Genomic DNA, 12,425 nt, shown 5'->3' with positions numbered 1-12,425 from the left:
AGGAGGGAGGAGGAGGAGGGAGGAGGGAGGAGGGAGGAGGAGGGAAGGAAGCGGACGCCTTCCCAGCCTCCGGGCCAGCTTCGCGCCCGGGGTCTGCGCGAAAACTTGGTACCCGTTCCCAGACTCGGACAGGCGCCAGACGACGCACGGAGTTTCCTTCTGCTCCCCGAATGCTTGGGGGGCGGCGGCGGCCCCCAGCTCTCAGGCCCGGAGGGCGTCCCCGGGAATATGCACTCTGACACTAAGCGCCTACTGTGTGGGCTGTGGGACAGCCACAGCCATCCCTCCCAGCCTCGGTCCCAGCCGTTCCTCACTTGCCCTAGGGCTACGTGAGGACTAGGTGAGGCGGTGCGAGGACAGTGCCCAGCGCAGACCTTGGCACTCAGTAGACACTCCACAAATGCTGGTTCCCTTCTACAAGCCCAGTCGCCAGCTCAGAGGACACTCGATCTCCTGCCCCCTGGGACTGACACCCTCATCCCAAGGTGATCCCCAGCCCCAGCCCTGGCAGGCTCAGCGCTGGCGCAGTGGGCCAGGACTGAGCTAGAAACTGGCAGCTCCCAGGGCATAGCCAGGCCAACTTCCCACACAGGGCTCTGCCCCCTCACTGCGTGGCAGGGGTCCAGGCAGAATCAGGGATGTTGAGTCATTCTTCATTTTATGCCCAGAGTTCCTGACCCATCCCCACTCTGCACTTAGCACAATCAGAACATTTCACTCAAGACAGAAAACATGAAATGTCACACTAATGGGGCACCCAGGCCGGGTTGCACCCTGTGTGCCACCATATATTTCTCACCTAAAGGTGGGGGCATCGCTGTGGACAAAGAGAAACCCAAGAGGACAATCTGGGATGTTCCCAGTAGTTTCCCAGGCTAGGGTGTTAGAACAGGGAGAGGAAGGCCTGGGTCTCCAATAAGCCCCCATCACCTCCTGGCCAAGAAGGGCTTAAGACTCATCGTGCTCAGCACACATGTGGGGGGCAGGGATATGACAGTCCCCAGGCAGGATGCCCTCTGAGAGGGTCTTAGTGAGGGACTGGAGTCACATCCTCCCTGACAGCCCAGCCTGGTTATCCCACCTCTGCCTCCTGAGCTCCACTCTCCAAAGCTGGGTGCAGCCTAGGTCCCCCTTCTGCAGAATGGCCAGTGCCTGCTCCTCATGTCCAGCTCTAGAGCCATCCTGTGTTCCACACCCTGGGTGCCCAGCCCTCTGCCTCCCTAAAGGTTGCTCATTCTACTCTGCACCATCCACAAGCTTGGTTTCTTATTCCTTGGTTTTCCAGTCCCTGCCCCCCAGCCAAGCTCCTAAGAGTTGTCCTAAGCCTGGGCAACATAAGGAGACCCCATATCTACAGAAAATTTTAAAATTAGCTGGGTATGGTGGCATGCACCTGTGGTCTCAGCTACTTGGGAGGCTGAGGTGGGAGGATCATTTGAGCCCAGGAGATGAAGGTTGCAGTGAGTTATGATTGTGCCACTGCACTCCAATCTGGGCAACAGAACAAGACCCTGTCTCAAAAAAAGAAAAACAAGGCCGGGTGCGGTGGCTCACACCTGTAATCCCAGTACTTTGGGAGGCAGAGGTGGGCAGATCACCTGAGGTTGGGAGTTCGAGACCAGCCTGACCAACATGGAGAAGCCTCATCTCTACTAAAAATACAAAATTAGCCAGGCGTGGTGGTTCATGCCTGTAATACCAGCCACTCGGGAGGCTGAGCCAGGAGAATTGCTTGAACTCGGGAGGCAAAGGTTGTGGTGAGCCGAGATCGCACCACTGCACTCCAACCTGGGTGACAGAGCAAGACTCCATCTCAAAAAAAAAAAAAAAAGGAAAAAAAAAAGAATTGTCCTTTCCCACCTCCCATGCCTGCCTTTGGCTTCTCTACTCTGCTGCCCCCACCCCCAGATCTTTTAGGGGCCTCTCACCTGGCCTCTTCCTCCCTACTTTTTTGGTCTTTGGCTCTCCCACGCCCTCTTATCTGCCCACAGCTCATGGTTGAGCTTGGTGGGTGTTTCAGGCCCCACCCAGGGCTATGCATGGGCAGGAGTGAGTGGAGGCTAGGATCACCCCAGTGGCTTGGAAATCGCAACCATGCATCTCACAGGCATGTGCCCATGTGTGCAGGCATTTTCTGTGGGTCTAAGGGAGGAGACCACTCCTCATATTGTCTTATGCCCAATTTCTGCCTCCAAAGAAAGAAAAAGTAAAAACTAAAAGGCAGAAATGAAATCCACAAGCAGACAGCCCGGCGGCACACCCTGGGCCTGGTAGTTAAAGATCGACCCCTGACCTAATCAGTTATGTTATCTATAGATTACAGACATTGTATAGAACAGCACTGCGAAAATCCGTATCCTGTTTTGTTCTGACCTAATTACCGGTGCATGCAGCCCCCAGTCACGTACCCCCTGCTTGCTCAATCGATCACGACCCTCTCACGCGCACCCCCTTAAAAGGGACAGGAATTACTCATTTGGGGGACTCTGCTCTTGAGACAGGAGTCTTGTGGATGCCCTCGGCCGAATAAACCCCTTCCTTCTTTAACTCGGTGTCTGAGGAGTTTTGTCTCTGCAGCTCAGGCTTGCAAAGCCTGGAAATACAAGTTGCCTGGGGAAAGTGACCCCTCCAAGGCAGAAACCAAACTTGGCCCAGATGCTCTACCAAGGCTAGGACTTGGCCCAGATGCTGTACCAAGGCTAGGTGGCTCCCCAAACCTTCCTACAGCTCTGTAAACAGTAATTTTTTTTTTTTTTTTTTTTGAGACAAGGTCTCACTGTCACCCAGGCTGGAGTGCAGTCACGGCTCACTGCAGCCTCAGTTTCCCTAGGAAACTGGGGTGATCCTCCCACCTCAGCCTTTGGAGTAACTGGGACCACAGATGCACATCACCACGCCCAGCTAATTTTTGTATTTTTTGTAGAAGTGGGGTTTTGCCATGTTTCCCAGGCTGGTCTCGAACTCCTGGGCTCAAGCAATCTGCCCGCCTCAGCCTCCCAAAGTGCAACAGCACTTTTATTAAACTCTCCTCAAATACCCAGTTTGTAAGAATGACTGTTTTCTGCTGGGACCTTGGTTACAGTTTGTAGGTGAGAACTCTGCATCAGGCTGGTGGGGCAAAGCAACACCACTGATGCTTGTAAAGCCCAGGGTGAGAGTGACCAGCTGAGAATGAGGCCATGAGCCCAGCCCCAGGACTGACTGCAGGGCCAGATCGGTGAGTTCTACAGTAGAACGCTTGCTCAAGGACCCTTGCCATTCTTCATTCAGCACCTGGTCCCCTTTCCTCCACATCAGAGGAGAAACATGCTAGATATTATCTTTTTCAGATTCCTTTGCCCCAGGGCAAGGGCTTTTGCCCAGCCCCAACCAATCAGATGTAGCCTCCCTGGAGTCAGTCAGGGGTACTGGCGACCAGCTTTGATGGAGGGCTGCAGCAGTCCCGGCAGCAACATGAGTCTGCACCTGTGGGGAGGGCTGTGTGAGTCACAAAGGCCCCTGCTTCCCCCTCGTGGCAGGAGCAGTGGCATGCTCACCAGGCCAAAGTATCACTGTGGTTTGGGCTGGAGACGATACTGCTTCGACTTGGAACCTTTCTTTCCAGCTGCCTTGTTGGCTCTGAGGGTTCCACAGTTGCTTTTCATAAATTGGGTTTCTGATTAAGTTGCGCAGAGTCAGGTTCCTCCGACTGATAGAGAAGTTCTCACCAGGGCCAGGCACTGTGGTGACTCATGCCTGTAATACCAGCACTTTGGGAGGCAGAGGTAGGCAGATACCTCTTGAGCGCAGGAGTTCGAGACCAGCCTGGGCAACATGACAAAACCCTGTCTCTACAAAAAATACAAAAATTAGCTGGGCGTGGTGATGCGCGCCTGTATTGCCAGCTACAAGGGAGGATTGCTTGAGCCCAGGAGGCAGAGGTTACAGTGAGCTAAGATTGCACCACTGCACTCCAGACTGGGCAACAGAGCAAGACTCTGTCTCAAAAAGAAAAAAAAAAACATCTGGACAAGGTGGCTCAAGCCTGTAATCCCAGCACTTTGGGAGGCCGAGGCAGGTGGATAACCTGAGGTCAGAAGTTCAAGACAAGCCTGGCCAACATGGCGAAAAATTAGCCAGGCGTGGTGGCGTGCACCTATAATCCCAGCTACTCAGGAGGCTGAGGTGGGAGAATCACTTGTAGTGAGCCGAGATCACACCACTGCACTCAAGCCTGGGCGACAGAGCGAGAATGTGTCTCAAAAAAAAAAAAAAAAAAAAAGAGAGAAAACTAGGCTGGGCGTTGTGACTCATGCCACTTTGGGAGGCTGAGAGGTCAGGAGTTCCAGACCAGTCTAGCCAACATGGCGAAACCCCGTCTCTACTAAAAATACAAAAAATTAGCTGGGTGTGGTGGTGCATGCCTGTAATCCCAGCTACTGGGGAGGCTGAGGCCCGAGAATCGCCTGAACCTGGGAGGTGGAGGTTGCAGTGAGCCAAGATCGTGCCACTGCACTCCAGCTTGGGTAACAGAGCAAGACTCTGTCAAAAAAAAATAAAAAAAAATAAAAAAAGGGAGACAGAGAAAAAGAGAGAAATAAAAAATAAATAATTTTTTAAAAAAATTAGTCCTCACCAGGAATGGTAGCAGACGCCCAGGGAAATGGGGGTGTCCGACTGGTCATCTGCCTGGTTGGAGCTAAAAGCAGTGGAAGTCCAGCCCTGAGGAAGGAAAGGGCTCTGGCAACTTGTGGCAGGCAGAGGAGACCGAGCTGGTAAAGTCACTGCTGGTGGTGTTGCATGATAAAAAACTAAGTATTTAGTCTAGTTCTCCATTCCTCACACAGAACTCCTTAACCCCTTAGGATTTACCATCCTTCTGATGCAAATGAGATGACTCCTATCAGAGGGCCACTAGATAGCTTCACGATATCGGCCTGAAAGACCAAATAAGTTGCCAGGCCCAGTGGCTCACGCCTGTAATCCCAGCACTTTGGGAGGCAGAGGCGGGCGGGTCACCTGAGGTTGGGAGTTCAAGACAAGCCTGACCAACATGGAGAAATCCCATCTCTACTAAAAATGCAAAAAATTAGCTGGGCGTGGAGGTGCACGCTTATAATCCCAGCTACTCGGGAGGCTGAGGCAGGAGAATCACCTGAACCCGGGAGGCGGAGGTTGCAGTGAGGCAAGATCGTGCCATTGCACTCCAGCCTGGGCAACAAGAGTGAAACTCTGTCTCAAAAAAAAAAAAAAGAAAAGAAAAGAAAGAGAAAGACCAAATAAGGATAAGAGTTTTGGAACTGTCAGTCACATCTCCCAAACTCTGGGGAACGGAGGGAGGCTAGAGATTGAGTTCAATCACCAATAGCCAATGATTTAATCAATCATGCCTTTGTAATGAAACCTCCATAAAAACCATTAAATAGTGGGGTTTGGGAGCTTCTGGGTTGGCGAACACATTGAGGTGCAGGGAAGATTGGTGTGCTCGGAGATGACATGGAAGCTCTGTGCCCCCTCCCCTCATACCTTGCCCTGTGCATAGCTTCATTTGGCTTGTTAAAAGAGAAAATTACAATGAGTGGTGGTTGCTTCTAATGGCACCAAACAGCTTAAAGAAAGAGAATGGCATGATGAGGTCAAGTTGTTAGCTGCTTGTATCAAGGCACAAACTGAAAACTTTTTCAACTCTGCTAAAATGAGCCTCTTGCAGCCATGGGGCTGAGATGGCCCAATATCTAACCCAAGGGCTGATTCTGTGTGTTCCAGATTAAAATACTGGTTGAATCACAGCCTCACTCAGTCTTTTCCTTTTTTTTTTTTTTTTGTTTTTTGAGACGGAGTCTCACTCTGTCGCCAGGCTGGAGTGCAGTGGCACGATCTCGGCTCACTACAACCTCTGCCTCCTGGGTTCAAGCGATTCTTCTGCCTCAGCCTCCTGAGTAGCTGCGATTACAGGCACACACCACCACACCCAGCTAATTTTTGTATTTTTAGTAGCGACGGGGTTTCACCATGTTGGTCAGGCTGGTCTCAAACTCCTGACCTTGCGATCCGCCCACCTCGGCCTCCCAAAGTGCTGGGATTACAGGCGTGAGCCACCACGCCCAGTCGTTATTTTCCTTTCATTGTTGACCAGGCTCACTCACTCTTTCCTGTGAAAGTTAGGCACTGATCAGGACAAAGCATGCCCCTGGGAAACTGGAGCCCACATACATGTCTACATCCAGTGGTCAGTTCTCTGTCTACCTTCCCTGACCCTCCAGCTTCAGTGACAGGGCGGGACACTCCCGCTTCCATCACACACTCCTCACACTGCTGCTTCTCAAGCTGCACTTTTTTTTTTTTTCTTTGAGGTGGAGTCTCACTCTGCTCCCCAGGCTGGAGTGCAGTGGCGTGATCTCGGCTCACTGTAACCTCTGCCTCCTAGGTTCAAGTGATTCTCCTGCCTCAGCCTCCCAAATAGCTGGGACTACAGGCACATGCCATCATGCCCAACTAATTTTTGTATTTTTAGTAGAGATGGGGTTTCACCATATTGGTCAGGCTGGTCTCGAACTCCTGACCTCAGGTGATCCACCCGCCTTGGCCTCCCAAAATGCTGGGATTACAGACCTGACTACTGTGCCGGACCGGGTATTACATCTTGAACCCACCTTCAATTGCTAACCCCAGTCCGCAGCTTGCTTCCCCCACGGGCTTCCACATGTCCATAAGTGGCAACTCCAGACCTTGGGATTATCTCTCTCTCACATGCCTTCATCCAAATCGTCAGCCAGACTTGGCTCTACCTGAAAAGTATATGCAGAATCCAACCACTTCTCGGCAGCTCCATCAGGAGCTCATTGTCTCTCACATTGCAGCAGCCTCCAGATAAGTGACCTGGCTTCCACTCAGCCCCATTTCAGATCGAGTCTTGATTCTGCAGCAGCCAGAGGAGTTCTTTTTAAATGTTTATCAGATCAAGTCACTCTGCTCAAAACCCTTTCCCGGGCCCCCCATTTCCAAGGCCCCACATATTCTGTACCCCATGACCTCTCTGACCTGGTCTTCCTCCTCCTCCTCTCTCTCCTCCAGCCCCACCAGCCTCTTCTGTGTTTCTTGACTGGGCATAGCCACCCTCAGAGCCTTTGCATTGGCTATGGAATGCTCCATGGCCTCCTGCAGCCTTTGGTCACCTTCTCAGTGAGGCCTGCTTGCAACCCCCTCCTATGCCCGTTCCCTCCAACCCAGCACCCTATATACTCTGTGTTTTACTTATTTGCTTACTGTATCTCCTACCACTAGAACGTCATCTCTCTGACAGCAGGGTAGTGCTTACTCCTGTATCCCCACTGCTTGCCACATGGCGGGCGCTTAATAAATGTGCTGAATTGGCTAGGCATTGTGGCTTATGCCTATATTCTGAGTACTCTGTGAGGCCAAGGTGGGAGGATCACTTGAGGCCATGGGTTTGAGGCCAGCAACAAAGTGAGACCCCCATTGCTACAAAAAAAATATTTTAAATAATAAAAAAAACAACAAAAACAGGCGGGGTACAGTGGCTCACAACTGTAATCCCAACAATTTGGGAGGCTGAGGTGGGCAGATTGTTTCCACCGAGGAGTTCGCGACCAACCTGGGCAACATGGCAACACCCCACCTCTACAAAAAGAAAACAAATTAGCCGGTTGTGGTGGGGTGCACCTGTAGTCCAGCTACCAGGGAGGCTGAGGTGGGAGGATCACCTGAACCCAGGAGGTTGAGGCTGCAGTAAGCTGAGATCACATCACTGCACTCTGGCCTGGGGAACAGAATGTAACTCTCTCAAAAACAAACACAAAAAACGCAAAGAACCCCACAAGTATGAAATTAATGAAGTGGAATGAAGATACATGAAAGAATTCAGAGGAATTAGATCCCCACCAACCCCTAGCCTCTTCTGCACCTCCCTTGCCTGCTGAAGCAAGGTGTCCTCCCCTGAAAGACACCATGGACATCATGAAGGAGTTACCTTGCAAGAGGAAGCTAACTCTTCTCATGGCCCCTCCTCCCAATTCCTTATGATTCCCAGAGCTTTTAACTAGAGAGATATTTCAGCATGCCTGGAGACCCTTTCACAAAGTCAAGCCCAGAGCGGGAGGCTCACATATCAAAAGAGTTGCAAGACTGTTATTTCATGTTAGCCAAAATATGGAGAACATGTGTGGGAACAGACTGAAGTCCTAGACCAAGGAGATAAGAACATAAGTTTATATTGGGCTGAATTTATCAATATGGGTGCACTTAGCAAGGACTTGGATTCCATGCACCAGCTCAAGCTGTCGGGGGTTGTTCCACACGTCTATTTGGTTGGCTGAATAAAAACTGGATCCCGGCCGGGCTCGGTGGCTCACACCTGTAATCCCAGCACTTTGGGAGGCCGAGGCAGGCGGATCACGAGGTCAGGAGATCAAGACCGTCCTGGCTAACACAGTGAAACCCCATCTCTACTAAAAATACAAAACAATTAGCCGGGTGTGGTGGCGGGTGACTGTAGCCCCAGCTACTCCAGAGGCTGAGGCAGGAGAATGGCGTGAACCCGGGAGGCAGAGCTTGCAGTGAGCCGAGATCGTACCACTGCACTCCAGCCTGGGCGACAGAGCAAGACTCCGTCTCAAAAAAAAAAAAAAAAAAAAAAAAACTGGATCCCACTCAATGCAGTTAAGGTGCCAAAAGCTCCCTGATATAACACAGAGGAAAGAATCCAAAGCCTTAAGAAGATGTATTTGTTTTCATTCATTCAAAATAAATGTTGAGGCTGGGTGCAGTGGCCCACGCCTGTAATCCCAGCATTTTGGGAGGCCGAGGCAAGTGGATCACCTGAGGTCAGGAGTTCAAGATCAGACTGGCCAACATGGTGAAACCCCATCCCTACAAAAATATAAAAAGTAGCCGGGCATGATGGCGGGTGCCTGTAATCCCAGTTACTCAGGAGAGCAAGACTCCATCTCAAAAAATAAATACATACAGGCCGGGTGCGGTGGCTCATGCCTGTAATCCCAGCACTTTCGGAGGCTGAGGTAGGGGGATCACCTGAGGTTAGGAGTTCGAGACCAAACTGACCAATATGATGAAACCCTGTCTCTACTAAAAATACAAAAATTAGCCAGGCGTGGTGGCACGTGCCTGTAATCCCAGCTACTCAGGAGGCTGAGACAGGAGAATCGCTTGAACCCGGGAGGCGGAGGTTGTGGTGAGCCGAGGGGAAACAAGAGTGAAACTCTGTCTCAAAAAAAAATAGTAATAATAATAATAAATACATACATAAATATATAAATGAATAAATGTTGGACTGAATTTGTCATGGACAACTCATCTTTTCCCTAACCAATGCCCTGGATTGAAGGGATTGAAGATTCAGAAGATATTCCTTTCCCCAAAGCCTTGGGAAATTCATTGCTGAGGGGTGCATCTTTGAAAAGTTTTAGTTTTAGTTTGCTATGGCTACCGTGACAAAGTCCCAAAAATTGAGTGTCTAAAACAACAGAAAATGTATTGCCTCACAGTTCCAGGGGTTAGAAGTCTGAGATCAGGGTGTTCGTAGGCCAGTGTTCTCTCTGAAGACACTAGGTTATATTAGATTAGGGGCCCTCCTACTGCAGTCTAACTTTGTCTTTTTTTTTTTTTTTAGGCGGAGTCTCGCTCTGTCGCCCAGGCTGGAGTGCAGTGGCGCAATCTCGGCTCACTGCAAGCTCCGCCTCCCGGGTTCACGCCATTCTCCTGCCTCAGCCTCTCCGAGTAGCTGGGACTACAGGCGCCCGCCACCACGCCCAGCTAATTTTTTGTATTTTTAGTAGAGACGGGGTTTCACCGTGGTCTCGATCTCCTGACCTCGTGATCCGCCCGCCTCAGCCTCCCAAAGTGCTGGGATTACAAGCGTGAGCCACCACGCCCGGCCTTAACTTTGTCTTAACTTATTACATCTGCAACGACCTTATTTCCACATAAGGTCACATTCTGAAGTACTAGGGGTTAGAACTTCAACATATAAATTGGTGGGGGGTGCATAATAAGCACCATAGCCACTCTTCTCCATAGGTTAGGGATTCTAGTGGGAGACACTAGAGTTGAAATGGCTCCTTGATTGCTTTTTTTTTGAGACAGAGTCTCACTCTGTCACCCAGGCTGGAGTGCAGTGGCGTGATCTTGGCTCACCACAACCTCCACCTCCCAGGTTCAAGCAATTCTCCTGCCTCAGCCTCCACCAGCAGCTAGGATTATAGGCATGCACTACCAGGCCCAGCTAATTTTTTTGTATTTTCAGTAGAGACAAGGTTTCACCGTGTTGGCTAGGCTGGTCTCAAACTCCTGACCTCAAATGATCCACCCACCTCAGCCTCCCAAAGTGCTGGGATTACAGGTGTGAACCACCGCACCCAGCCAGCTCCTTGATTTCAATGCAGATACAAGGAGTCTGGGGTGACAAGCGTCAAGCAGCAGTATTGAGCTGCCAGAGGAGAGAGAGGAGCAGAGACTGGGAATGCAGGATTTACAGGTTATCTGAATGGTCAGACCTGGAGGGATCTTTAGCAACCTGCAGGAATCTTTAGCAATAGGGACCTGATGACCAGACCCCTAGCACCAAAATAGATGGAGAGGCCAGTAGAGTCCCACTTAGATAACAAGAGAGTGTGAGGTCCAACTGACAGAGACTCCACTGCAACAGAGAGGAAACCCCCACCAATTTTCTAGATAAAAATCAGTTTGCAAACCCAGGGTCCCCTGAAGGAGGTGGGGCATGCACCCTTAAGGAGGGCCCTGTAAAAACAGCATAGATTCATCCTGGCATTTTCCTCACAATCTCCCAAAAGAGACCTGTGGCCACAAGCCAGGTGTGGCAGATACTACTTGTGGTCTACCACAAAGCCATTGTTCACTTTTCTGTTTTTTGAGACAGAATCTCGCTCTGTCACTCACACTGGAGTGCAGTGGCACAATCATAGCTCACTGCAGCCTCAACTTACTGGGCTCAAGCAGTCTTCCCCCTTCAGACTCCCGAGTAGCTGGGATTACAGGCACGCACCACCATGCCCAGCTAAGTTTTTGATTTTTTTGTAGGCAAGGTCTCATTATGCTGCCCGGGCTAATCTCAAATGATTACAGCCATGAGCCACTGTACCCCACCTCATTTTTCACTTTTAATAAAATAGTTTTGCCAATACAGTGGTACGTGCTTGTAATCCCAGCTACTCAGGAGGCTGAGGCAGGAGGATCACTTGAAGTCACGAGTTCATAACCAGCCAGGGCTACAGAGCAAGATCCTGTTTTTGTTTTTGCCTTTGAGAAAGGGTCTTATTTTGTCGCCCAGGTCGCAGTGGCCTGACCCCGGCTCACTGCAACCTCCAACTTCTGGGCTCAAGCAATTCTCTCATCTCAGCCTCCCAAGTAGCTAGGACTGTAGACACGTGCCACCACAGTTAGTCATTTGAACATTTTTTTTGTAGAGCTAGGGTCTCATTATGTTCCCCAGGCTGGTCTCAAACTCCTGGGCTCACGCAACTCTCCCACCTCGGCCTCTTAAAGCACTGGGATTACAGGTGTGAACTACTGTGTTCGGTGCAAGACCCCGTTTTTTTTTTTTTTTTTTTTTTTTTTGAGACGGAATCTCGCTCTGTCGCCCAGGCTGGAGTGCGGTGGCACAATCTCGGCTCACTGCAAGCTCCGCCTCCCGGGTTCACGCCATTCTCCTGCCTCAGCCTCTCCGAGTAGCTGGGACTACAGGCGCCCGCCACCACGCCCGGCTAATTTTTTGTATTTTTAGTAGAGACGGGGTTTCATCGTGGTCTCAATCTCCTGACCTCGTGATCCGCCCACCTCGGCCTCCCAAAGTGCTGGGATTACAAGCGTGAGCCACCGCGCCCGGCCAAGACCCGGTTTTTACAAAAATAAAATAAAATAGTTTTGTTTAAACAATAATGTACCCAGTAATGATCAGTCTAAACCAAATATGGCAACACTCTTCTCTGCAAGTAAAAAATAAATATATTTTTAGATATAAATCCAATATTGCTGAAACCTACCTATGTCTTTGCAACAATATTTGATTCTATCCAAATATTATCTGATCCTTTCAAGCTCATTCTTATTGGTGTAAGAAAAAATGAAAATAGCCAGGTGCGGTGGCTCACGCCTGTAATCACAGCACTTTGGGAGGCTGAGGCGGGCAGACCACCTGAGGTCGGGAGTTCGAGACAGGCCTGACCAACATGGAGAAACCCCATCTCTACTAAAAATACAAAATTAGCCGGGCGTGGTGGCGCATGCCTGTAATCCCAGCTACTTGGGAGGCTGAGGCAGGAGAATCGCTTGAACTCAGGAGGGGCAGGTTGCAGTGAGCGGAGATCGCACCATTGCACTCCAGCCTGGGCAACAAGAGTGAAACTCCATCTCAAAAAAATAAAATAAAATAAAAAACAAATATCCTGTGA

Source organism: Hylobates moloch, unplaced genomic scaffold (assembly GCF_009828535.3).
Source record: "Hylobates moloch isolate HMO894 unplaced genomic scaffold, HMol_V3 SCAFFOLD_8, whole genome shotgun sequence".
Classification (NCBI taxonomy): domain Eukaryota; kingdom Metazoa; phylum Chordata; class Mammalia; order Primates; family Hylobatidae; genus Hylobates; species Hylobates moloch.
Note: the sequence above shows the minus strand (reverse complement) of the source record.